Below are 26,508 nucleotides of genomic sequence, written 5' to 3'. Positions count from 1 at the left end.
TCCAAGACCAAGGTGCTGGCAGAGTTGGTTTCTTCTGGAGTATCTCTCCTTCCTGCTGTGTCCTCACATGGTCGTCCCTCTGTGTCTGCCCGGATCCTAATCTCTTTTTCTTGTAAGGACACCAGTCACACTGGACTAGAGCCACCTGCTGGGCTGCACTCCTGAAGGGCCTGCAAGCCTTGTAGTTGCCCCGCCGCGAGATCGAAGAAAGACCCCAGATACAGTGACAGAGACGTCCACGGTTTATTGAACAGAGAATCTTACAAGTCTGAAGTAGAAGGTCCTCAAGAATTTTGCTGCAGCTCCTGGGATGGCCCAGCTGGTAGGTCTGGTCAGGAAGCAGCTGTGTGGCCTCCGTCAAGGTGCTTCAGCTCACAGGGCCTGGGCTTCCTGAGACACCAAATGAGGAGGCCAAACCTCATGGCCCAAGGCACCTTCCATGCTCTGACATCCTAGTTCTCTCCGGTCCAGCATGGTGTCTTTGGGCTCCACTCACCACTGAGCTCCGCAGGTGTCCAGGGGTGAGGCCGTAGAGACACCAGGCCTCTGGGTCCATGCCTCCCACACCCGGAACCCCCAGAACCAAGTTTTGCCCAGACACTGTCTCCTGTCTCCCTCTGGCCTTTGCGTGGATTCTGGATCAATGTCTGCTGAGTCTCACTTTCTCTCTCCCTCTCCTGCTCTGGGCTGGGGAAAAGGCGACATGAATTTTTCTTTGACATCCATGCAAAGACTGGCAGAAACTCATTATGCATCATTAGCAGAGAACTAATTATGTAACCAGAGGTACTGGAGCACAGTGCATGGTGGCTAAACAGACCCCGTCTTAAACCTCAATAGGGAAACGCCCTGATACTTTGGAGCTCCAGAATCGACATTCTGGAATGACACTCAGACACTCAGAATGACAACTACGTTTGTCATTCTTTCCAACCAACTTCACAATGTCCTAAACACACTGAAATGTTTTTTAAAATGTGTCTACATGGAAAAACTTGAAAGTCAGGTCAGTCTCAGAACACGAAAGACGGTATTTACAAGGCTCTAGCCCAACTCGCTGTACACATGGCCATCCACAAATATGCAGCCAAAGATGAAAATAACATGGATCAGAAATGGACTCAAAGCTGACAGGACAGTGAAAAAGAACATATAAATAAAACATCCAACATAACATAACGGAGGGCACTTGTCTCTCTTTTCCAGACACTTTGGATCACATCACATTTACTCAAAGGAAAAGGGACTGCCCAACAGACATAGAAAAGTGAATGTATTAAGAAACTATTTCCCTCAAGCCTTCTCTTGTTTTCTCCCTCCTCCACTCAAGTAAAAGATCTACTAAAAGAACTGTAATACGTAATCCTCTGGGCTTGTGAGGCCAACTGCACCTTTACCCTATCAATCAAACACTGAAGTGGATTCAGAGGTTTTGTTCCAACCCAGGCTGGCACAAGGCAGACAGACACCACCTCCCAACGATCTTCTGTGGGAATCAGGGTGGGCTCCACGCCCGGCCAAGGCCTTTGGGTGGAGTCAACTCAGCCAGGTCTAGAAACGCCCCCTCGGGAGGCTGGAAAGATCCAGGTGCCAGGCTAGGCCCAGGAGAGAGAAACAGAGGGATGGAGCAGGTCCTGGGAAAAGGAAGGAGACACAGAGAAATTCAAACGAGCTCTCTGGTCAGTTCTCACAGCTTCGATGACAGGTTCTGGATGGGCCCCCCTGGTGTGCCATTAGCTCGGGGATCCAATAAATGAGCAACTTCACCTCTGACGAGGTGAACCACACCCCTGAACCACAGCAGCTGCACACTGACCTACCTCCCCACGGCTGCACGTGAGGACACAGGCCTCGGGGACCTGCAGTCCCTCCACCCCTCTGCTGCCAGAAGTTATCTCTCATCCTTGCTTTATGCTAGAATCTTAACTGGCCCCAGAAGCACTTTGGGAAAAGAAGCGTGTGATCTAAGGCAAAGGCTGGAGGAATGGCACTTTAAATGGAGCCGTGCGCTGATGGGCCCTGGGTGTCCCGACTCCTCTGAGCAACTGCGTCTCCAACCGGTGGCCTGTGGGCAACATCAGGAAAGGCTTTTTCTTATTTCCTTTATGGTTAGAGACAACTTTGAGAAAAAGAATCATCATTCCACAGCGAAGATACATTCCTCTGGTTCAACGGCGGTGCAAACTGGCCTGAAGAAATTCCAGCTGGTTTAGTGGGGAAACACGGGTCATGAGGAAAGCCTGAACAAGACCTCATTCCTGGGACCTCCCTGGTGGCGCAGTGGTTAAGAATCCGCCTGCCAATGCAGGGGACAGGGGTTCGAGCCCTGGTCCAGGAAGATCCCACATGCCGCGGAGCAACTAAGCCTGTGTGCCACAACGACTGAGCCTGCGCTCTAGAGCCCACGAGCCACAACTACCAAGCCCGCGTGCCACAACTACTGCAGCCTGTGTGCCTAGAACCTGTGCTCCACAACAAAGAGAAGCCACCACAATGAGAAACCCACACACCGCAACAAACAGTAGCCCCCGCTCACTGCAACTAGAGAAAGCCCGTACACAGCAACGAAGACCCAACGCAGCCAATAAATAAATAAATAAATTTATAAAAAAAAAAAAAAAGACCTCATTCTCTCAATGAAAAATACACACCGTACACCCCAGATTGTGTGAGCCTGGGTCGAGAAGGACTGTCCTTCCCATGCCTTTCCCCACGGGGAAGACAGTGGAGAAGGAAAGAGCATCCCAGTGACACACCTGCGACAGGTGAATGTGGGCTCGTGAAAGAAACCATGGTGCATCATAGACAGAATGACACTCCCTGCACACCTGAATTTAAGGTTTGCAATTTATAGGCAGTACAAAACTTGTGATCAACTCTGCAGCAGCATGGAAGGGAGACCAGTGGGGGAGGGGACAGCTGGGGGAGCAGCTGGCAGGCCGGGGGTGTGGACGCCGATAATCCATTAGGTGGCGTCGGCAGGAGGCGTCCTTCCTTGTTTTACAGCTTGTGGACAAAGGTCATGTGACGTTACCATTTCAGGTCACATTACTGTTACACTGTTTGAAACTCTTTAAATACTAAAACAACCCTATTCCATTTTGCAGGTGAGAAACGACAGGTTTCACTATATTTGAAGGTGTACATTCCTTTGAGGCTCATAGGATTTGATTCATGATTTGAGATCTTTTGCCAGTTTTGGAAAATCCTCAGCCATTATATCTCCAAATATTGCTTCTGCCCCATTCCCTCTCCTCTCCTTCCGGGACTCCAAGGACAGGGGTGTCAGACCCTTTCATGCCATCCTCTGTGTCCCTAACACTCCTCTCTAGGCCACATTTTTGCTCCTTTTGTCTACATGCTTCCTTCTGGATGTTTTCTGTCAGATCCTAACGTTTTCTTCACTGGTGCATATTCTAAACATATCCACTAAGTTAACGGTAGTTAGTTATTACAATTTTTAATTTCTCTAATTAATTCTTTTATAAACTATTATGCCCTTTGGAATAGTTCAGCACTCTGATAACATCCTAAGTCAAGATCACAGGTTGAGATGAATAAAAATGAGGTTTGGTTCCCGAGAAGGTCAATCTGTTCCAGTTCACTCCTGCTCCTGGGAATGATCTTTCAGGTCCTAACCTGAACGCACGCAGTCTGCCAGGTGCTCTACCTTGGTGAGGTCTGGACACCAGTTTCTGCCCACCCGACCCTGTGAGGCTGTCAAAAGTGCTGCTCAGCCTTCTCGCGTCCTTCAGAATGTATGACGGTCCCACAACGATGCAGCCCCAAAGGCCAGACTCCCCTTCCTGGGCTTTCACCCCCTCCAGGGCTTGACCTGTTCATGTTTTACTGCCTCCTAGTTCTCCAGGGTCTTCGAGTGATGGTTAAAAACAGTCTGCCCAGATGTTTCCACTTGACTACAGCAGGAAATCTAAATGACCCAGACCGACATGACTACGTTCTAAGGTAGTTCCCAACCCTACTTATAGTCAAGGCTCACTGCTTTACCCACATACTCACTAGTTTTTTTTGTTTTCCCATTCTTCTTGCATTTCTTTTTTTTCCATTTTTTTCCCTTAATTTTAATTAATTAATTAATTTATTTTTGGCTGCATTGGGTCTTCGTTGCTGTGAGCAGGCTTTCTCTAGTTGCAGCGATGGGGGCTCCTCTTCATTGGGGTGTGCGGGCTTCTCACTGCGGTGGCTTCTCTTGTTGCGGAGCACAGGCTCTAGGTGCAAGAGCTTCAGTAGTTGTGGCACATGGGCTCAGTAGTTGTGGCTCACGGGCTCTAGAGCGCAGGCTCAGTAGTTGTGGCACACAGGCTGAGTTGCTCTGTGGCATGTGGGTTCTTCCCAGACCAGGGCTCAAACTCGTGTCCCCTTCATTGGCAGGTGGATTCTTAACCACTGTACCACCATGGAAGTCCCTCTTCTTGCATTTCTGACTTTCCATATTGAACTATCTTTCTTTTGCCTAGAGTACAGCACTTAGAACTTCATTTTGGGTCTGCGGGTGGCAAACTCTGTTTTTGTCTGTTTAAACTTTCTTCCTTTCATCTTCATTCTTTTTTCCTTAATTAATTAATTTATGGCTGAGTTGGGTCTTCGTTGCTGCGTGCGGGCTTTCTCTAGTTGTGGTGAGCAGGGGCTACTCTACGTTGCGGTGTGCGGGCTTCTCATTGTGGTGGCTTCTCTTGTTGTGGAGCACAGGCTCTAGGTGCGTGGGCTTCAGTAGTTCTGGCGCGCAGGCTCAGTAGTTGTGGCGCACAGGCTTAGTTGCTCCATGGCATGTGGGATCTTCCCAGACCAGGGCTCAAACCCGTGTCCCCTGCATTGACAGGTGGATTCTTAACCACTGTGCCACCAGGGAAGTCCCTCACCTTCATTCTTTTTATTTTTTTCAAATGCAGCAATTATTTCTTTAATTACATAAGGTCTCTATCATCATTGCAAAAACATACCAGTAAAAGTTTCAGTACATGGATTTATGCCAGCAAGCCTCTTTGATGTCCCGAAATCAGAGAACTTAAGAACACCACTTATAGGTATTAATCAACACATTGCCACCCTAGAGAAGAGAGAATTTTAATCAAAAATGTTATCTTTCTTCCAATATTGTTTGTTGTTGGCTTGAAAGTCTAGTAAGTAAAGGTGTCCTTACAGCAAAAAGGACACTGAGTCTATACTCTTCCTTAATAGTTAATCTCAGTAGTGAATTCTTGACACCACTTTTTTTTTTTTTTTTTTCCCTCACCTTCATTCTTGAAGGATGTTTCCACTGGGCATAGATTTCCTTTATCATGTTGAAAGTCATCCATCTTCTGTTCATTGTTACTGTTGAAAAGGCAATTGTGGGCTATCTGTTGCCCCTAAAGTAATCTGTCTTTCTTCTCTGGCTGCTTTTAATAATCTCTATTTTAGTTTGTTTTCTCTCATTTCTGTCAATACATTTACACTATGATGTACTTTTTAATTTATCCTGCCTGGGATTCACTAATTTCTTGACTCTATGGGCTGATGTACCATTAGTTCTGGAAAATTCTCAGTCATTATTTCTTCAATTATTGCCTCTGCACTGTTGTCTCTTTCCTGCTAAGACTCAAATCAAAATGTGTTAGAACTTTTCCAACAAGCCACTCTGTCACTTATTCCCCTGTCACTTCTTTAGTTCTACATGCTGCATTCTGCATAATTTTTACTTACCCGCCTTCCAGTTTACTAATTCTTTCTCCAGCTCCATCTAATCTACTGTGAAGCATGTCCATATTGATGGCTTAATTTTAGTCACTGTATCTTTAAGTTGTAAGATTTCACTTGTGTTCTTTTCTAATTTGCGGTGTTACTTTTTATTATTTTTTACTGAATAATTCCATGCTGAAATTTCCAAGCTTGGCTTTTATTTCTTTCATTATGATTAGGATATTTGTTTTAAAGTCTCTGTCTGATCATTCTAATATCTCATGTCTTTGTGGCTCTGTTTCTGTTGTCTTTTGTTCCTGCTGGTCCTGGTTCATAGTATCTTGTTTGTTTCTTTGTGTGTCTGGTTATAATTGACTATCTGTGAACATTGTACATGAAAAATTACTTGGGGTATTATTTTTTGATGCATGGGATGATTAAATATTCCTCTGGAGAAAATGTTCAATTTGCTTCTGCCAGTAGATTTCTGGGGGCAATACCAATCTGAGACAAATCCTTTTTAAATAAATTTATTTATTTATTTATTTACTTTTGACTGTGTTGGGTCTTCTGAGACAAATCTTAAACTACATTCAAGATTTCAAATTCTTTGAACCACAGAAGTTGTATTATACTACAAGCCACTGCAGGTAAATGGAATACTTCTACTCCATTCCCCAGTCAAAATGAGGGATGGTTTGGTTAGTTAAATAACCTAGAAACAGAAGTCTTACCTGAAATTCTCTTTACTGAATAACATATCTTGGATATTATTCCATATGTGTATGCACAAATACATTAAGATGCAAATGTAAATATCATTCAGTTATAGAAAGAGCTTCCTCATTCTTTGCTACACCTACATGTACCACATTTGCTTAACCAATATCCTATCAATGATCATACGTTGATATATATATATATATATATATATATATATATATATATAAAATACATATATTTCTTTTTCATATTCTTTTCTATTATGGTTTATTACAGGATACTGAATATAGTTCCCTGTGCTATACAGTAGGTCCTTGTTGTTTATCTACTTCATATATAGTAATTTGTATCTGTTAATCCCAAACTCCTAATTTATCCCTCCCCCCATCTTTCCCCTTTGGTAACCATAAAGTTGTTTTCTATGTCTGTGAGTCTTTCTGTTTTGTAAATAAGTTCATTTGTATCATGTTTTAGATTCCACATATAAGTAATATCATATAATATTTGTCTTTCTCTGACTTAACTTCACTTAGTATGATGACCTCTAGGTCCATCTATTTTGCTGCAAATGGCATTATTTCATTCTTTTTTATGGCTGAATAGTATTCCATTGTATATATATATATACCATGTCTTCTTTATTCATTCATCTGTCGATGGACATTTAGGTTGCTTCCATGTTTTGGCAGTTGTAAATAGTGCTGCTAGTGCTGCTATGAACATTGGGGTGCATGTATCTTTTTGAAATAGAGTTTTCTCCAGATATATGTCCAGGAGTGGGATTTCTGAATCATATGGCAACTCTAGTTTTAGTTTTTTAAGGAACCTCCATACTGTTTTCCATAGTGGCTGCACCAATTTACATCCTTACCAATAGTGTAGGAGGGTTCCCTTTTCTCCACACCCTCTCCAGCATTTGTTATATGTAGACTTTTTAATGACGGCCATTCTGACCAGTGTGAGGTGATACCTCATTGTACTTTTGATTTGCATTTGTCTAATAATTAGCAATTTTGAGCATCTTTTCATGTGTCTATTGGTCATCTGTATGTCTTCTTTGGAGAAATGTCTATTTAGATTTTCTGCCCATTTCTTTTTTTGTTTTTTTTTTTATTATTGAGTTGTATGAGCTATTTGTATATTTTGGAAATTAAGTCCTTGTCAGTCGCAGTATTTGCAAATATTTTCTCCCAGTCCATAGGTTGTCTTTTTGCTTTGTTTATGGTTTCCTTTGCTGTGCGAAAGCTTGTAAGTTTGATTAGGTCCCATTAGTTAATTTTTACTTCTACTTCTATTGTCTTGGGAGACTGACCTAAGAAAATATTGGTACAATTTATGTCAGAGAATATTTTACCCATGTTCTCTTCCAGGAGTTTTATGGTGTCATGTCTTTATATTTAAGTCTTTAAGTCATTTTGAGATTATTTTTGTGTATGGTATGAAGGAGTGTTCTAACTTCATTAATTTACATGCAGCTGTCCAACTTTTGCAGCACTACTTGCTGAAGAGACTGTCTTTTCTCCGTTGTATATTATTGCCTCCTTTGTCAAAGGTTAATTGACCATAGCTGTGTGAGTTTATTTCTGGGTTCTCTATTCTGTTCCATTGATCTATATGTCTGTTTGTGTGCCAATACCAAGTTGTTTTGATTACTGTAGCTTTGTAGTATTGTCTGAAGTCTGGAATGGTTATGCCTCCAGCTTTGTTGTTTTTCCTCAGGATTGCTTTGGCAATTCTAAGTCTTTTGTGATTCCATATAAATTTTAGGATTATTTGTTCTACTTCTGTGAAAAATGTCATGGGTAGTTTGATAGGGACTGCATTAAATCTGTAGATTGCTTTGGATAGTATGGTCACTTTAACATTATTAATTCTTCCAATTCAAGAGCAAAGCATAGATTATTTCTAATATTTTGCTGTTATAAACAATACTACAGTGAATAATCTTATATATAGGTCATTGAGCACATGCATTAGCATATCTGAAAGATGTATTACTAAAAATGATGGACATACTGGGACAAAGGATCTGCACACTTACAGTTTTGATAGATATGGCCAAATGCTCTGCATGGAATTTAAATGGGACACACCAGCAGTTTGTGTCCTCATACCCTCATCAACACAGTGTTACAAGTATTTTTATTTATACTTTTGGGTTTTTTTTTTTAGGATTTTTTAAATTACAAGACAGGAGAATATAATATATATTACTGCAACTTTTTTTTTTCCATTAACAATATATGATGAATAATTTTCCAGGTAGATAAACAGAACACTAACACACTTTTTCTAAGTAAAATTTATACTGAAGTATAAATATTCAGGACTTCCCTGGTGGTCCAGTGGTTAAGACTACACGCTTCCACTGCAGGGGGCACAGGTTCGATCCCTGGTTGGGAAAGATCCTGCCTGCCATGTGGTGCAGCCAAAAAAAAAAAAAAAAAAGAAAAGAAAAGAATAAATATTCAAAGATAAAAGTACACAAATCATAAAAGTATGGCTCAAGGAATACTTACAAAGAGAACACACTCATGTAACTACCATCCAGAATAAGAAGAAGACATTGACAGAAGGCCCCATTAGTCATTATCCACAAAAGTAATAAAATGATTCTAACACCCAATTCCAACATGTGTGTGTGTTGTGTTGTTTGTGTGTGTGTGTGTGTGTTTTCCCACACCACCAAGCAATTCTCTGATACCAGCTGGGTGTCCTGTAATTCTACTCAAAATTTTTAAAAATTAATTAATTAATTAATTAATTTTATTTTTGGCTGCATTGGGTCTTCGTTGCTGCGCGCTGGCTTTCTCTAGTTGTGGCGAGCGGGGACTACTCTTTGTTGTGGTGCACAGGCTTCTCATTGCAGTGGCTTCTCTTGTTGCGGAGCACAGGCTCTAGGCACGTAGGCTTCAGTAGTTGTGGCACGCAGGCTCAGTAGTTGTGGCTCCTGGGCTCTAGAGTGCAGGCTCAGTCGTTGTGGTGCACGGGCTTAGTTGCTCTGCGGCATGTGGGATCTTCCTGGACCAGGGCTCGAACCTGTGTCCCCTGCAATGGCAGGTGGATTCTTAACCGCTGCGCCACCAAGGAAGTCCCTCTACTCAATTTTGACAGTATCCACCCAGAGACAGCATCAGACCCCACAGGTTAAGGGCTCAGTCCTACAAGACTGGCCCCCCCCCCACCTTCTTCAGGCACCAAATGCAAGTCCAGGTCATCACCTGTGCTTTTGACTGAGAGGCTATAGACTAGAGGTTCTAATGACACTTTCCTTGGGTTTATTTAATTTGCTAGAGCAACAAACAGCAGGGAGATTCAGGAAGGGAGTGATAGACACTGTGTCCATTTCCCATTTTCACAGCTTCTAGGCTGAGGGAAGCTCCAGCCCACACCGTGTGAAGTAGCTAAAACTTTGAGAGAAAAACACAGTTTTGATAGCTTACAGAGTTTGAGGCAACCACAGCAACTGAAAAATGAGCGAGGAATCCTGAAAAGGAGAACACCAAAGAGAGAAAGCTCTGAATTCTGCAAATGTTACCTAACTCTCCAGAAAACCCATGGACTATGCATGTGCGGAGCAGCCTCCAAGTAGCTCAGGCAAGAATAAGAGAACTGAAACGAGATTTGAGCTGTTTCAAGAGGCAGAGTTTTCAGTCTGAGTCCAATCTCACTGCCTACTAAAACAGACACAAATGAACACTCTTCAGAGAAATATAACAGAACCTTCATTCTCCACAACACAGCTTCACAATGTCCAGGATACAGTCCAAAATTATTCACAAAAATGAAGAACCAGGAAAGAGTAAGCCATTCTCAAGAGAAACCACAACCAGAGATTAACCTCAAGATGAATGAGATGTTGGAATTAGCTGCTTTAAAATCCTCTGCCAGCGTAATTATACTCAAGGATGTGAAAGAAAAGATTCTCCTAATGAATGCACATATAGAAAACCTCACCAGAGAAACAGAAACCATAAAACAGAGCTAAATGGAAATCTGAGAACTAAAAAACACAATACCTGAAATCTTAAAATTCCAATGAAGGGCTTAACAGCAGAATGGATATGACAGAGGAAAAAGTCAGCAAACTTAAAGACAGATGAATAGAAATCATCCAATCTTAAGAAAAGAGAAAAGGGAATTTTTAAAAGATTAGCCTCAGGGATTAAAGAGACAATTGTCAAAGGTCTAGCATACATCCTAGAAGGAGAAGAGAGAGAATTAGGCAGAAAAACAGACTGAAGGACAAATGGCATAGATTATCCCAAATTTGGTGAAAAACAAAAATTTACAGATTCAAGAAACTCAGTAAACCCCATTTAGGATGAATGTTAATAAAGTTATACCCAGGCACATCAGAGTCAAACTGATAAAAACCGGTAAAAGGAGAAAAACCTTGAAAATAGCCAAAGAAAAACAACACATCACATATAAGGACACAACAATTCAAAATGACTGCTGAGTTCTCACCAGAAACAATGGGCTCCAGAAGACTGTGCAACTTCATCTTTCACATGCTTAAAAACAAAACAAAAGGGAAACTCTGTCCAACTATAATTTCATACACCAAAAAATATCCATCAAGAGTGAAGATAAAATAAATACATCTTTTATTTAAAAAAAGCAACTAAGAGAAATGCCAGCAGGCCTGTTCTAAAATAAATGGTAAAGGAAGTTCTTTAGCTGAAGAGAAATTATAGCAGATGGAAACTTACATTTTCAGAAAGGAATAAACAGCATCCAGAAAAGTAAATATCAGAGTAAAATAAGAGAAAAAAGTCTTAAACTTGGAAAAAATACAAACAACTAAAGTAAAATAATCATAACGTTGTCTTGTCAAATTTATAACATATGCAGATGTAATACACATAACATCTAAACTATCATAAAGTGGGTGAGATGGATGTATACATTTGCAGGATTTCCATATTACATGTGAAAGTGGTAGAATATTAACTCCAAATAAATTATGAAAAGTTAAGTCCACAAAAAAACCTGCACACAAATGTTTACAGCAGCTTTATTCATAATTGCCAAAACTTGTTAATAACCAAAATGTCCTTCAATAGGTAAGTAGATAAACTGTGGTACATCCATACAATGGAATATTATTCACCATTTTAAAGTAATTAATTAATTAATTAATTAATTAATTTTTGGCTGTGTTGAGTCTTCAACTGGGGAAGTCGCTATTCACCACTTTTAAAAAATGAACTATCAAACCATGAAAAGACATGGAGGAACCTTAAATGCACATTACTAAGTGAAAGAAGACAATCTAAAAAGGCCGCATGCTGGGGTTTCCCTGGTGGTACAGTGGTTAAGAATCCGCCTGCCAATGCAGGGGACACAGGTTCGAGCCTTGGTCTGGGAAGATCCCACATGCCATGGAGCAACTAAGCTCGTGCGCCACAACTACTGAGCCTGCACTCTAGAGCCCGCAAGCCACAACTACTAAGCCCACGTGCTACAACCACTGAAGCCCACACGCCTAGAGCCCGTGTTCCGCAACAAAAGCAGCCACTGCAATGAGAAGTCTGCACACTGCAACGAAGATCCAATGCAGCCAAAAATAAATAAATAAAATAAATATATTTTAAAAATAAATAAATAAAAATTTAAAAATAAAAAGGCTGCATGCTATATAATTCCAAGTATATGACATTCTGGAGAAAGTAAAACTGTGGAGACAGTAAAAAGATCAGTGGTTGCCAGGGGTGGGGACGGGGCATGGCTGAACAGACAGAGCACAGGGAATTTAGGGCAATGAAACTTCTCTGTATGATACTGTAAAGGTGGAAACGTTATTATGCGTTTAAAAAACCCTCAGGATGTAAAACACAGAGAGTGAACCATAATGTAAACTATGGACTCTGGGTGATAATGATGTCAATGTAGGTTCATCAACTGTAACCACAGTGGTGAGGGATGTTGATGGTGGAGGAGGCTACGGGGTGGGAGAAGTATATGGGAACTTTCTGTACTGTCTATTCAATTTTGCTGTGAACCTAAGAGTGCTCTAAAAAAATAATGTCTATTAAAATTTTTTTAAGAAAACAGAAAAAATCGTTGGATAAAATACTGATTATGCTACAACATTTATGACCCTTGAGAACATTATGCCTAATGAAAGAAGCCAGTCATAAAAGACCACATAGAGTATGACTTCATGTATATGAAATGTTCAGAATAGGCAAATCTATAGAGACAGAAAATAAATTAGTGGTTGCCCTGGGCTAATGGGGGCGGGGTGTCAGAAAGAAATGGGGAGTGACTGCTAATGTGGAATTCTTTTGAAATGATGAAACTGTTCTAAAATTTGTTGTGGTCATGGTTGCACAACCCTGTGAATATACTAAAAACCACTGGATTATACATATTAAATGGGTGAATTGATGGTATGTGAATTGTATCTCATTAAAGCCTGTCATTTTTTTAAAGTAAAGCTGAAATTTTTAAAAAGTAACTGGTTAGAACCCATACCATGCATCCTTTAAACATTAGAATGCTGAAGAGGCCATATTAATAGACTTCTAGAGACAGGGTATTATCAAAGATAGACTTTTCATAGTGATAATTCAGCAGGAAGGCATGTCATAAATATCCACATGCTTAACAACAGAGTCTCAAAATAAACAAAGCAAAAACTGAAAGAACCAAAGATAGAAATAGACAATTCCGCAATTATAGTTGGAAATTTTAACACCAGTTTCTCAGCAGGTGATAGAACTAGATTCCCCACTCCCCCCAAAAAAATATCAATAACGATACAGATGATCTACACAACACCATCGACTACCTTGCCTAAAAATAAATATGCTGGGACTTCCCTGGTGCTGCAGTGGCTAAGAATCCGCCTGCCAATGCAGGGGACACGGGTTCGAGCCCTGGTCCGGGAAAATCCCACATGCTGCGGAGCACCTAAGCCTGTGCGCCACAACTACTGAGCCTGCACTCTAGAGCCCGCGAGCCACAACTACTGAGCCCATGTGCCACAACTACTGAAGCCCTCGCGCCTAGAGCCTGTGCTCCGCAACAAGAGAAGCCACCACAATGAGAGGCCCACACACCGCAACAAAGACCCAATGTAGCCAAAATACATACATACATACATACATAAAATAAATATGCTGAGTATAATGAGCAGTGGTTAAGCATTCATTTCATAATAATTTTTTGTCTCCTCAGAACATACAAGGATCTTTCAGTGGTCTGAAATCTTTGTTTAAGTCTTTGTAAAGAAGCTGACCAAGGTAATTTGCACTGATGCCTTCTTCCTTCTTAACATCCTTTTCCAAACACGAAGATTCATTCAAAACCATTCCATTTTCCCCAAGGCACAGTCACCTTATTCTTTCCTCTTAGACTTTTAAATTCTCTACTCCCCAGAACCCAGGTGGTTTTGATAAGAAGCCCTGCTTCCCTTCAGAAATGTGTTGAGAGCCAATCACAAGCGGTCAGTCAGAGGTAGGGGCTATCCAGGCGGGTGGTTTTTGAGTGCTGCAAACACCACGCAGCAAAAAGTGGACCTGGCCTGTATCCCCGTTTCATCACACGGCAGCGGACACCTGGAAGGCATTTGTTCATTTCCTAACAGCAAGCAGCAGAGTCGAGGCACAAGCTGGAGTCTCCTGCTTTTCGCAGGAGGTCGTTTCACCACCAATGCCTTGTGATGTTCTCCAGAGTCTTAGATTCCATAACACTGTTGCTTTTCAGCAGTTACCCGCCAGGTTCTGCCTCAAGAGACCCATACAACCACCTTCAACATAAGTGACTATCATGTAACGACATATGGCCTGAAAAGACAGCCCCGTGTCTGGAGCATCTGCACACCAGAGAGCCTCCATCACACGGACGAGGCCACATTGCGGGCTCATGCTCCTCCATCCTAAGGATCAAGGGCCCCAGGGCACGTCCTCTCCCTCAAACCACTCCCAGGTAATACAAGTTGCTCTGCATCTGTGGGACCAGGCTAGGACAGCAAGGAGAACATTAAAGAGGAGGTACCACTGGGGCTATGTACACCATGGGAGGATGCCAGGGACAGCTTATTTTTAAAAAGGAAGAAAGAAAAGCAAGTTGCAAAACTGTATTCTTTCATTCAAGAAATATTTACTGAGGGAATTCCCTGGCAGTCCAGGGGTTAGGACTCCGTGCTTTCACTGCTCAGGGCTCGGGTTCAACCCCTGATCAGGGAACCAGGATCCCACAAGCTGCACGGCGAGGCCAGAAAAGAAAAAGAAAAAGAAGAAATATTTACTGAGCGTGTGCCATTCTAGGCACTTGGGACACTGCAACTAACGAAGCAGACAAACGCTCTCAAGCCGGCAAATAAGCAAATACTATCTTAGATGGTGCTAAGTGGTACAAGAGAAACAAAGCAGGAGGGGGTGGGGGAGTTGGCTCACAGTTTTAAATGGGGGGACTGGGAAGGCCTCCCTGTAACGTGGCCTTTCTGCACGCCTGAAGGTTCCCTCCCTTGGTCTGCATACATATGCTTCACAAAAAGCCAGGTTGGCCTCAAATGATTTCAGGAGGTCCCTGAACCCCTGAGTATTCCCCTGCCTTCTTCTGAAGCCTGAAATTCCTTTAATGAGGGTGGAAAAAAACCTATTTAATGACATACTCTCAAAGAGGAATATCTGACGGTTTTGGAAAAGCTGGCAGGCCGTGCTCCCATGTCACCAGGCGACCATGGAAGCATACGGCTGATGGCTGGGCTTTGCTCTGTCATAGGAGAAGGGGGGCACAAATTCCAAGAAGACAGGGGGTCACTGAGTCAGGAGGAGCAAAGGGGGATATCAGACGGCACTCATCCAGGCTCAGCTACCTCTGCCTGGTTGGTGCAGGACAGAGCAGCTGTCTGCTGCGTGGTGCTTATGTTGTGCGGCTGACACCAGGCAATTCCAGTACACTAACCATGATGTTTACACAAGACAATTTAGCAGTGACTGAGCACCCTGGAGACGCACCGATCAGCAGCACTAAGCTGAATCCTTACCTTCTGCACCGTCCGCGATAAGGTGAGAGGAGAGCTCTCCAGCAGACCTGCTCTGAAAGAAACGTTGAAGAAAATTCTTCAGATGGGAAGGAAATAATACCAGAGGGAAAAGTGAAATTTCAGGAATAATGGAGGAGCAATAGAAATGGCAAATAACTATGTAAATATGAGACTATTTTGTATGTACATGTGATATATGTATGTATGACAGCAAAAAGCAAAACTTCTAACACTGAAGCAGTTTCTGATGCATGAAGATGTAACACAAAGTGGTGGTGTGGTTTCTATGTTCCCCTTGAAGTGGCACAATCTTATTTTCAAGTAGACAGAGAAAAGCTAAATATGAGTACTGTAATCTCTAGAGCAACCACTAAAATAGCTATACAAAGATACATGGTTAAAAACTTCAAGAGTGATTAAAATGGGACACTAAGAATATAGTCAATAATAATGTAGGGGAATATAGTCAATAATAATGTAATATCTTTTATGGTGACAGATGGTAACTAGACTTATGGTGATCATTTTGAAATGTACAGAAATATCAAATCACTATGTTGTGCATCAGGAACTAACATAGTGTGTAGGTCAATTATACTTCAAAAACAAACAAGCTCATAGAAAAAGATATCAGATTTGTGGTTATTGCAGGGGTATGGGGAGGGGGAATTAGATGAATGTAGTCAAAAGGTACAAACTTCCAGTTATAAGATAAATAATTACTAGGGATGTAATGTGCAACATGATAAACACAATTAACAAACACTGCTGTATGGTCTTTTTGGGTTTTTTTAAATAATTTTTTATTTTATTTATTTTTGGCTGTGTTGGGTCATTTGCTGCACGCGGGCTTTCTCTAGTTGTGGCAAGCGGGGGCTACTCTGATGCGGTACACGAGCTTCTCTTGTTGTGGAGCACGGGTTCTAGGCACACAGGCTTCAGTAGTTGCAGCATGTGGGCTTCAGTAGTTGTGGCTCGCAGGCTCTAGAGCGCAGGCTCAGTTGCTCCGCGGCACGTGGGATCTTCCTGAACCAGGGCTCGAACCCATGTCCCTTGCATTGGCAGGCGGATTCTTAACCACTGCACCACCAGGGTAGCCCCACTGCTGTATGTTATATATGAAAATTGTTAAAAGAGTAAATCCTAACAGTTCTTATCACAAGGAAAAAATATTATTTTTTCATTTTCTTTTATTTTGTATCTATATGAAATGATAGGTGTTCACTAAACTTATTGTGGTAACTATTTCATGATGTATGTAAGTCAAATCATTCTGTACATCTTAAACTTACACAGTTTTGTATATCAATTATACCTCAATAAAACTGGAAGAAAAAAATGAAATAAAAAAAAAAAAAGGAATACTAAGAAACATTCAAGTAATCCAGGAAAGAAAATCAAGAGAAATAAAAATATAGAAGACAGGGCTTCCCTGGTGGTGCAGTGGTTGAGAATCTGCCTGCCAATGCAGGGGACACGGGTTCAAGCCCTGGTCTGGGAAGATCCCACATGCCGCGGAGCAACTGGGCCCGTGAGCCACAACTACTGAGCCTGCGCATCTGGAGCCTGTGCTCCGCAACAAGAGAGGCCACAATAGTGAGAGGCCCGCACACCGCAATGAAGAGTGGCCCCCACCTGCCGCAACTGGAGAAAGCCCTCGCACAGAAACGAAGACCCAACACAGTCATAAATAAATAATTAAAAAAAAAAAAAGATCCTGTTTAAAAATATATATATATATAGAGGACAGTTATATGTCAACTGTATCTCAAAAAGCATACAAACACACACCAGGGACAAACAGAATACAAATAATAAAATGATAGACCTATTTCCAAACATATTAATGGTTACATTAAATGTAAATGGTCTAAACTCACTGACCAAAACAGAGGGACTATGAGACCCAAATACATGCTCCCCTACAAGAAATCTACTTCATCTTTTAGTAGAAGGATGGGTAAAATAAGCCCTACAAACAATATTCCTTTATATGAAGTGGCTATATTAACACCAGAAGTAGACTGTGGAGCAAGGAAATTACCAGAGATATAGAGGGGCATTAAATGACTTCAAAATGTCCACTCACCAAGAAGACATAATAATCCTAAATGTAGATACACCCAAAAATAGACCAACAAAATACATGAAGCAAAAATGGACAGAACAAACTTCTTTTTCAGTTCCACAGCTTTCTTGGGGCAAAATTCTCTGGAGCCAGTAACTGATAGAAACACATAAACAGTAGGTGACAACTGCTGGAGGCTGGAGATGGAGAGATGGAGTTTAAAACTCCTGGGCTCGGGGGAGGGAGAAGAGATGACACACATTCATGAGTTTTACTTCCAGGATCCCCACCAGGTCTTCATGGTAAAGACTGGAGAAAAAAAAAATCTCTCATGATTTGGACAGGGAGGAGAGGAAAACTTACAGTTTTGAAATGCTCCCAGAGAAAAGTAATCATTTTGAAAAACCACCCATAGCAAATGCCTTGCCTCAAAAGAAAACTATTTTATCAGAGCCTTATCAGACCTGTGGGGAAGGGCAACTTGACAACTGGAGTGTCTTCTAGCCTTCCTGTCTTACAACAGGGAGGAAAAACAACAACAACAACAATAACAAAAAAGGAAAAACTAAGAAACTTCTGGAGGGCACAGTCCAGGACCTCAGGCCCACAAAAAAAGTCTGACTCACAGGATTACGGAATGCTTTCCTCGCCTAGCACCTCACCACCACATGCACAGGGCTCCAGTAGAAAAGCAGTTCATTACACCAAGAGAGCTGCAAGACACAGATTCCATTTCAGATAGAGTTTCTGGGGAAACCTATAGACAGTAGGGAGACAACAAAGGACACTTGAAGAATCTGAAGCCTCTACCACTTCAGCAAACATCAGACACAGTAGGAGTTAGGATTCCTAGCCAGAAAAACATAAAACCTCACAGTACACATCTACTTATTTCAGTTCCTATTACCCGATATGTCAAGTCCAGTTTTCAACAAATAGTTACAAGGTGAGCTAAAGGCAAGAAAAAGCAGAATTTGAGGAGATAAGGCAGGCATGAGAACCTGACTCAGATATGGCAAAGATTTTGCAATTATCAGACTGGGAGTTTAACTATGATTACTATGCTAGGACCTGTAATGGAAAAAAAGTGGACAACCTACAAAAACAGATGGATAATATAAGCAGAGAGATGGAAATTCTAAGAAAGAATCAAAAGGAAATGCTAGAAATCAAAAAGACAGTAACAGAAATGAAGAATGCCTTTGATAGGCTCATCAGTAGGCTGGACATGGCTGAGGAAAAATCAGTGAGCTTTAACTTACATCATTAGAAACTTCTCAAACTGAAAAACAAAGAGAAAAAATAATGGCGGGGGGGAATAAAGGAACAGAATATGCAAGAACTGTGAGACAATTACAAAAGGTGTAACATATGCATAATTAAAATATGAGAAGGGACTTCCCTGGCATCCAGTGGTTAAGACTCCACACTTCCACTGTAGGGGGCATGGGTTCGATCCCTGGTCAGGGAAGTAAGATCCCACATCCTGTGCAGCACAGCCAAGAAATAAAAAATAAGAATAAAAATAAGGGCTTCTCTGGTGGCACAATGGTTAAGAATCTGCCTGCCAATGCAGGGGACACAGGTTCAAGCCCTGGTCTGGGAAGAACCCACATGCCACGGAGCAACTAAGCCTGTGTGCCACAACTACTGAGCCTGCGCTCTAGAGCCCGTGAGCCACAACTACTGAGCCTGCATGCCACAACTACTGAAGCCCCCGTGCCTAGAGCCCGTGCTCTGCAACAAGAGAAGCCACTGCAATGAGAAGCCTGCACACCACAACAAAAGAGTAGCCCCCGCTCACTGCAACTAGAGAAATCCCATGTGCAGCCACAAAGACCCAATGCAGCCATAAATAAATAAATTAATAAATAAATAAATTTTAAAAAGAAGACAGAGCCTGTTAGAGTGGATAAAAAAACAAGACCCAACTATATGCAGTCTACAAGAAACCCATTTTAAATATGAAGACACACATAGATTAAAAGTAAAGGGATAGGGACTTCCCTGGTGGCGAAGTGGTCAAGAATCCGCCTGCCAATGCAGGGGACATGGGTTCGATCCCTGGTCCGGGAAGATCCCACATGCTGCAGTGCAACTAAGCCTATGCACCACAACTACTGAGCCCGTGTGCCACAACTACTGAAGCCCAAGCACCTAGAGCCCATGCTCCACAACAAGAGAAGCCACCACAATGAGAAGCCCGCGCACTGCAACAAAGAGTGGCCCCCGCTCTCCGCAACTACAGAAAGCCTGTGAGCAGCAACGAAGACCCAGCACAGCCAAAAATAAATTTAAAAAAATAAATTTATTAAAAAAAAAAAAGTAAAGGGATAGAGAAAGATTTACCATGCTAACACTAATCAACAGAAAGCTGGAGTAGCTATGTGGATCTCAGACAAAGCAGACTCAGAACAAGGAAAATTATCAGGGATAAAGAGGGACATCACATAATGATAAAGGAGACAATTCTCCAAGAAGACATAACAATCCTTGAACATATGGACTAACCACAGAGTACAACATACAAGAGGCAAGATATGATAGAACTACAGGAGAAATAGACACATCCACTATTACGGTTCAACACTTCAACACACTTCTATCCATAACTGACATATCCAGCAGGCACAGGATCATTAGGGATGAAGCTGAACTGAAGAGCATCATCAATTATGTGGACCTAATGGACCTTTGTAGAATACTTCATCAGAATTCTCAATATTCAAAAAACGAAAAGAAAAGTGGCAGTCCCGTGGTTAGGGTTTGGCGCTTCCACCGTGGTCCAGGTTCAATCCCTGGTCAGGGAACTAAGATCCCACAAGCCTCACAGTGCGGCCAAAAAAACCCCCCAAAACACAAGGATTTTATTGTATAGCACAGGGAACTATATTCAATATCTTGTAATAAATTATAATGAAAAAGAATTTAAAAAAAGGATATAGATATATACATATATATGTATAACCGAACTACTTTGCTCTACACCTGAAACTAACACAATATTATAAATCAACTATACTTCAATTAAAAAAAAAGATTCATCAGTATTCATAGACTATAATAGCAGAATGCATCTTCTTCTCAAGCTCACATGGAACATTCACCAAGACAGACCACATCCTGGGTCATAAAACATACATCAACAAATTAAAAAAAAAACTGAAATCACACAAAGCATCCTATCTAACCACAATGGAATTAAACTAGAGGTAAGTAACAGAAGGAGGAAAATCTCCCAACACTTGGAAATTAAACAACATACTCTTAATAATCTATTGGTCAGGGAGAATATCTCAAGGGAAGTTTTAAAATATATTAAACTGAATGAAAATGAAAGTGCAGCATATAAAAATCTATAGGGTACAGCTAAAGAAGTTCTCAGAGGGAAATTTCTATCACTAAATACTTATATTAGAAAAGACGAAGAGTCTTGAATCAGTAATCTTAAGAATTCCACCTTAAGAATTCTACCTTAAGAAACTAGAAAAAAAGAGCAAAATGAATGTAAGCAAGCAGAAGAGTGCAAATAATAAGAAGGAAAAATCAATGAAATTGAAAACAGAAAAGTAATAGAGAAAAATCAATAAAACTCAAAGCTGATTTTTGCTAGAGATGATTGATAAACCTCTAGCAAGACTAACAGAGAAAAAAGAGGACACAAACTGTCATCATTAGAAATAAAAGAATATCTTTACAGATTCTGCAGACGTTAAAAAGATAATAAGGAATGCTACAAATACCTCTACACACATAACTTCAACAACTTAGATGAAATGGACCAATTCCTTGAAAATCACAAAGTATCAGAACTTCCCCAAGATCAAATATGTAGATAATCTAAATGATAGTTCTAAAACTATTAAAGAAATTTAATTTGTGGTTTAAAAACTTCCAAAAAAGAAATTGCCAAGTGCAGATGGCTTTACTAGCAAATCCTACCAAACATTTAAGTTGGAAATAACACCAGTTCTATACAATATCTTCCAGAAAATAAAAGAGACAACCCTTCCCACCTCATTTTACGAGGCCAGCATTATCTCGATACCAAAAGCAGGCAATGACAATACAAGAGAAAAAACTTAGGTCAATATCTCTCATGACTATAGATGCAGAATTCCTCAACAAAATATTAGCAAATCAAATCCAGGAATATATAAGAATAATAATACACTTATGAAGTGGGTTTATACCAGAAATGCAAGGCTGATTTAATATTCAAAAATCAATCAATGGTAGTACCAAAACATCTACTTAAGTTCTTTCATTTGTACCATTCCTTCGAATAAAGTAATTTGGTACCTCCCCACCTCCTTCCCCTCCCCAAAACAGTCAATGATTGATCATTGCAACAACAGACTAAAAAGAAAAACCTACACGATCACATCAGTGGATGCAGAAAAAGCATTTCAAAAATTCAATATCCACTCATGCCAAAAACTCTCAGCAAACTATGAATAAAAGGAAACTTCCTTAAGCTGATGAAGAGCATCTACTAAAAAACCCATAGCTTAACCCCATCATACTTAACAGTGAAACACTGAATGTTTTCTCTGTAAGACTGGGAAAAGCAAGGACATCCAGTCTCACCCTTCTTATTCTGCATCATACTGGAAGACATAGTACAATGAAGGAAAAGGAAACAAAAGCCATTCAGATTGGAAATGAAGAAACAAAACTCCCTATTCACAGATTACATGATTGTCTATGTAAAAAACCCCAAGGAATCTACAAAAAAACTCCTAAAGCTAATAAGTTTAGCAAAATCATAGAATACAAGTCAACATACAAAATCAATCATATTTCAGTGGAGTTGAAACTGAAATTTACAAAACAATACTATTTACAACACCTCTGCAAAAAAAAGTGAACATTTAAGTATAATTCTATAATGCAGATCTGTATGCTGAAAACTACAAAACACTAATGAAAGAAATCAAAGAAGATCTAAATAAATGAAGAGACATACCATTTTCATGCATTAGAAGACTCAATATAGTTAAGATGTCAACGCTCCCCAAACTGACCTGTAGATTTAACATAATTCCGAAAGAAATCCCAGCAGAGTTTTTTATTTGGACAGGCTGATTCTAAAATGCATATGGAAGGGCAAAGGAACTAGAATAGACAAAGTGTTTTGAAAAAAAGGAATAACGGGAACTCCCTGGCAGTACAGTGGTTAGGGCTCTGTACTGAGGGCCCAGGGTTCAATCCCTGGCTGGATAAGATCCTACAACCCACACAGCTCGGTCGGAAAAAAAAAAAAAAAAAAAAAAAGGAATAAAGTTGGAGGATTCATATTACCTAATTTTATGACTTATTTTAAGTCTACAATAATCAAGACAGTGTGGTGTTCATGAAGGGATGAGCACAAACAGTCCTCTCCTGGTATATCCGCAGGGGATTGGTTCCAGGACACCCTAGCAGACACCAAAATCCGCAGATGCTCAAGTCCCTCATATAAAATGGCAGAGTCCAGTCGACCCTCCATGGCCCTCCACATCCCAGGGTTCTGCATTCGGGAATTCAACCAACTGTGGATCAAACTGCACGGATACGGAGGGACAACTGTGTACATACCTAAATCAGTGGAACTGAATCCAGAAACAGACTCACAAATACGGCCATTTGATCTCTGATAAAGTTGCAAAACCGATTTGATAGAGTAAGAATAGTGTTTGCAGCAAACGCTGTTGGAACAATGGAATATCCATATGCAGGAAAAAGAAACAACGAAAACCTCACACCTTATACAAAAATTAACTCAAAGTTTATCATTAATCTATACATAAAACATAATAGTACAAAACTTTCAGAAGAAAACATGGGAGGAAATCTTTATCACTTGGAGTTAGATGAGTTCTTAAAAAGGATACAAAAAGTAAAATCCATTTAAGACACCGATAAATTGGATTTCAGCAAAATTAAAACTTTTTGATGTTAAAGGTACTGCTCAGATAATGAAAAGACAAGCCACAGACTGGGAGAAAATCTCTGCAAATTACATATTCAACAAAGGACTAGCATAAATAATATAGAAAGACCTATTAAGGGGAATTCCCTGGCAGTCCAGTGGTTAGAACTTGGTGCTTTCACTGCCAAGTTCAATCACTGGTGGGGAACTAAGATCCCGCAAGCCGCACGGCACAGCCAGAAAAAAAAAAAAAACCTATTAAAACTGAACATTTAGAATATCACCCTTAAAAAAAACTTCCAAGGCACTGGAATGGACACACTTCCAAAGGAGATACATGGATGGCAGATAAGCACATGAAAAGATGCTCAAGGGACTTCCCTGGCAGCCCAATAGTTAAGACTCCTTGCTTCCACTGCAGGGGTCATGGGTTCGATCCCTGGTCAGGGAACTAAGATCCCACATGCTGCAAGGCGCAGCGAAAAAATTTTTTAAAAAAACAGAAAAGAAAAGATGCTCAACATCTTTCACCAATAGGGAAATTCAAATTAAACTGCCATGAGATACCACCACACACACCTATTAGAATAGCTAAAATTAAAATGTTTAAGAAATTCCAATACCCAGAGCTGGCAAGGACAGCAAATGAAACTCACACATTGGTGCTGAAAACGCAAAATGTGTAGCCACTCTGGGAAAGCAGTTTCTTATGAAATTAAACAAAGGTTTACCATGGGACCCAGCAATCCCATACCTCAGTATTTACCCTAGGAAAATGAAATGTTTACAAATGCAAATGTTTACAACAGTTGCATTCGTAACCGTCAAAAAGTGGAGACAATCCTAACGTGCTCCATCAGGTGAATGGATGGACCGGCTGTGGTAACCCTCACCTGGAACGCTGCTCTCAGTGAAAGGACGAGCATCCATGCAGCCACACCGACGCTGAGAGAAAGAGCCAGCTTAGAAAGGCCACGTGCTGTAAGATTTCATTTATGTGACATTCTGGAAAAGGCAAGACTATGGGGTCAGCAAACACAGGCAGGGTTAGGACTACCCAAGGGCAGCACGTGTTTTTGGTGATGGAACTGTTGTGTTCTCATTGTGGTGACAGTTACACAAATCTGCACGTGTTAAAACTCTTGGAACGATACACACGCATGCACATATAAGTCAATTTTTGTGTAAGCAATTTTTGTTTTTAAAGGGAGAGAGAGGTGATTTTCCAGAAACTTCTGTCTTCAGCCCTGTAACATAAGTCCCCTGGAGGCAAGGGAACACCAAGGTCTGGTACCATCTTGGAATGGGAAAAACAGATAAAACACATACTGTGGGTTTTTTGTTTGTTTGTTTTGGCCGCAAGGCATGCAGGATCTTAGTTCCCTGACCACCAGGGGTCGAACCCACGCCCCCTGCAGCGGAAGTGCGGAGTCTTAACCACTGGACCGCCAGGGAAGTCCCTAAAACACATATTGAATTTCAATAAATTATCCTGCTGCAGGCTTACAAACGCTAAGGCACGTATAGCTAGCCGGACCAAACGAAATCACTTCAGTTTTCCTCTGAGGGTCTGTTATTAACTTCCCAACGGGTTTCAACCTCACTCCCGTTGGAGCAGCAAAGGCGTGGAATGTGAAGTTGCAATTCCCTCTCATCCCACACCCAGTCTCAAACCCTGGGAACAGGACCAGCCCCAGTAAATGGAGGTGGGCGGGTCACCTGCTCCCTGGAGGCCACTGTGGAGGAGAGATGTGGGTGCAGATGCATTCTGAGAGACAAACGAGTAACCTACGTTTCTCTGCTTGAAGTGAGAGGCGAGGGTGCGCTGGAACCAGCAGGAAGGCGGGCAGAGCAGAGACTTTCCCCAATGGGATGGACAACTCACACCCAAGGCTGTGAGCCCCGTGACCCTTATCACTAGAGAAATGTTATTAGTGGTCACAGAACTACCTAGAGCTTTATCAGCAAGCCAGCTGGAGCATTTGATTCTCTATTGAAGCAAGAAGTTCCAGAAGAGAATCCACATAAACACTAACTTTTTTTTCTTTTCCAAAACGTTTGAGATCCAAACTTTGAGGTGAATGGATGTTCCGGTGAAGGCTCCTTGTACACGCATTAGTCAGAGGACAGACCAGAAGGTCAGCGCAACAATGCTGTCAACATACCCAAGAACACAGGCTGAGTCCTAAGGGCGTGATCTTGCTTTTCTTTATCAAAAATAAGCAAGCATTTAATAGGCACAAGCTTGCTAATCACTAAAGAAACCAAATTAAAACAACACAAGCAAGAGGTTTCCACCACAGGGTGCACGTGAGCTGACTCCACCTGCCTGGCCCGCTGGGGTCAAGGGCTGGCCCTCCCACACCCCTCGCAGGGAGCAGCTGGTGAGGATGCTCCGGTCAGAGACCCCACGGCACACTCATCCCACCGGCCACATAAAGGAGCAGTGGCGGCGCTGGAAGAAAGAAGCGAGGACGGTGCTTTCATATCCAAAGAGAGGGAAAATAGGAAGCCTGAAATTTTTCATTGAATGCTATCTGAAAGTCCCTAACTGCTCAGAAAAAAAACAAGAAGCCTAACCAGAGGGAATAGCTCAGCACACCAGGTCAATGTTTTCAACAGCAGTGAAAATGGACAGACTTGTAAACTGCATGAACACACAAAGCTCATCTTTTAAAAAACTACAGGGACTTCCCTGGAGGCCCAGTGGGTAACACTCCACGCTCCCAGCACAGGGGGCCTGGGTTAGATCCCTGGTCAGGGAACTAGATCCTCCATGCATACCGCAACTGAGTCCACATGCTGAAACTAAAGATCCCATGTGTTGCAACTAAAGATCCCACATGCCGCAACAAAGATCCTGTGTGCTGCGCAACTAAGACCAGTGCAGCCAAAATAAATTGAAAAAAAAAAAAAAACACTACAGAAATTAGCAGAAAAAAACAGAAGTCTAGCACACATTTCAACTCCACACAATACATTCATCCACACTGGAGGTAATGAGGACAGAACCTGCAGGGTAATGATAACGTCTTGGTGAATACATTCTTTCTCTTTAAGTTACTCATGTTTATCACTTTTTGAAATGTTTGTATATCTTGTTCGCCATTCTGAGTAGTTTCT

The 26,508-nt window shown here is 41.3% G+C and overlaps 1 protein-coding gene across 3 annotated transcripts in view; it reads right to left on the bottom strand.

Annotated features, from left to right (window-relative positions):
* Positions 1–26,508, bottom strand: part of NINL (ninein like) — a 110,002-nt gene that overhangs the window by 74,771 nt on the left and 8,723 nt on the right. For 2 of the 3 annotated variants that reach the window (XM_082428590.1, XM_082428589.1), the window contains exon 2: positions 15,404–15,455. The exons of the other annotated variant lie outside the window; for it this stretch is intronic. The gene's annotated coding sequence lies outside the window, so the exon portion shown is untranslated. The remainder of the gene's footprint in view (positions 1–15,403; positions 15,456–26,508) is intronic. 3 annotated transcript variants of the gene reach the window in all.

Source organism: Balaenoptera physalus (genome assembly GCF_965194825.1).
Source record: "Balaenoptera physalus genome assembly, chromosome: 16".
In the NCBI taxonomy this organism is placed as follows: domain Eukaryota; kingdom Metazoa; phylum Chordata; class Mammalia; order Artiodactyla; family Balaenopteridae; genus Balaenoptera; species Balaenoptera physalus.
The sequence above is the reverse complement of the archived record's forward strand: the minus strand, read 5'-3'. Positions and strand labels throughout refer to the sequence as shown.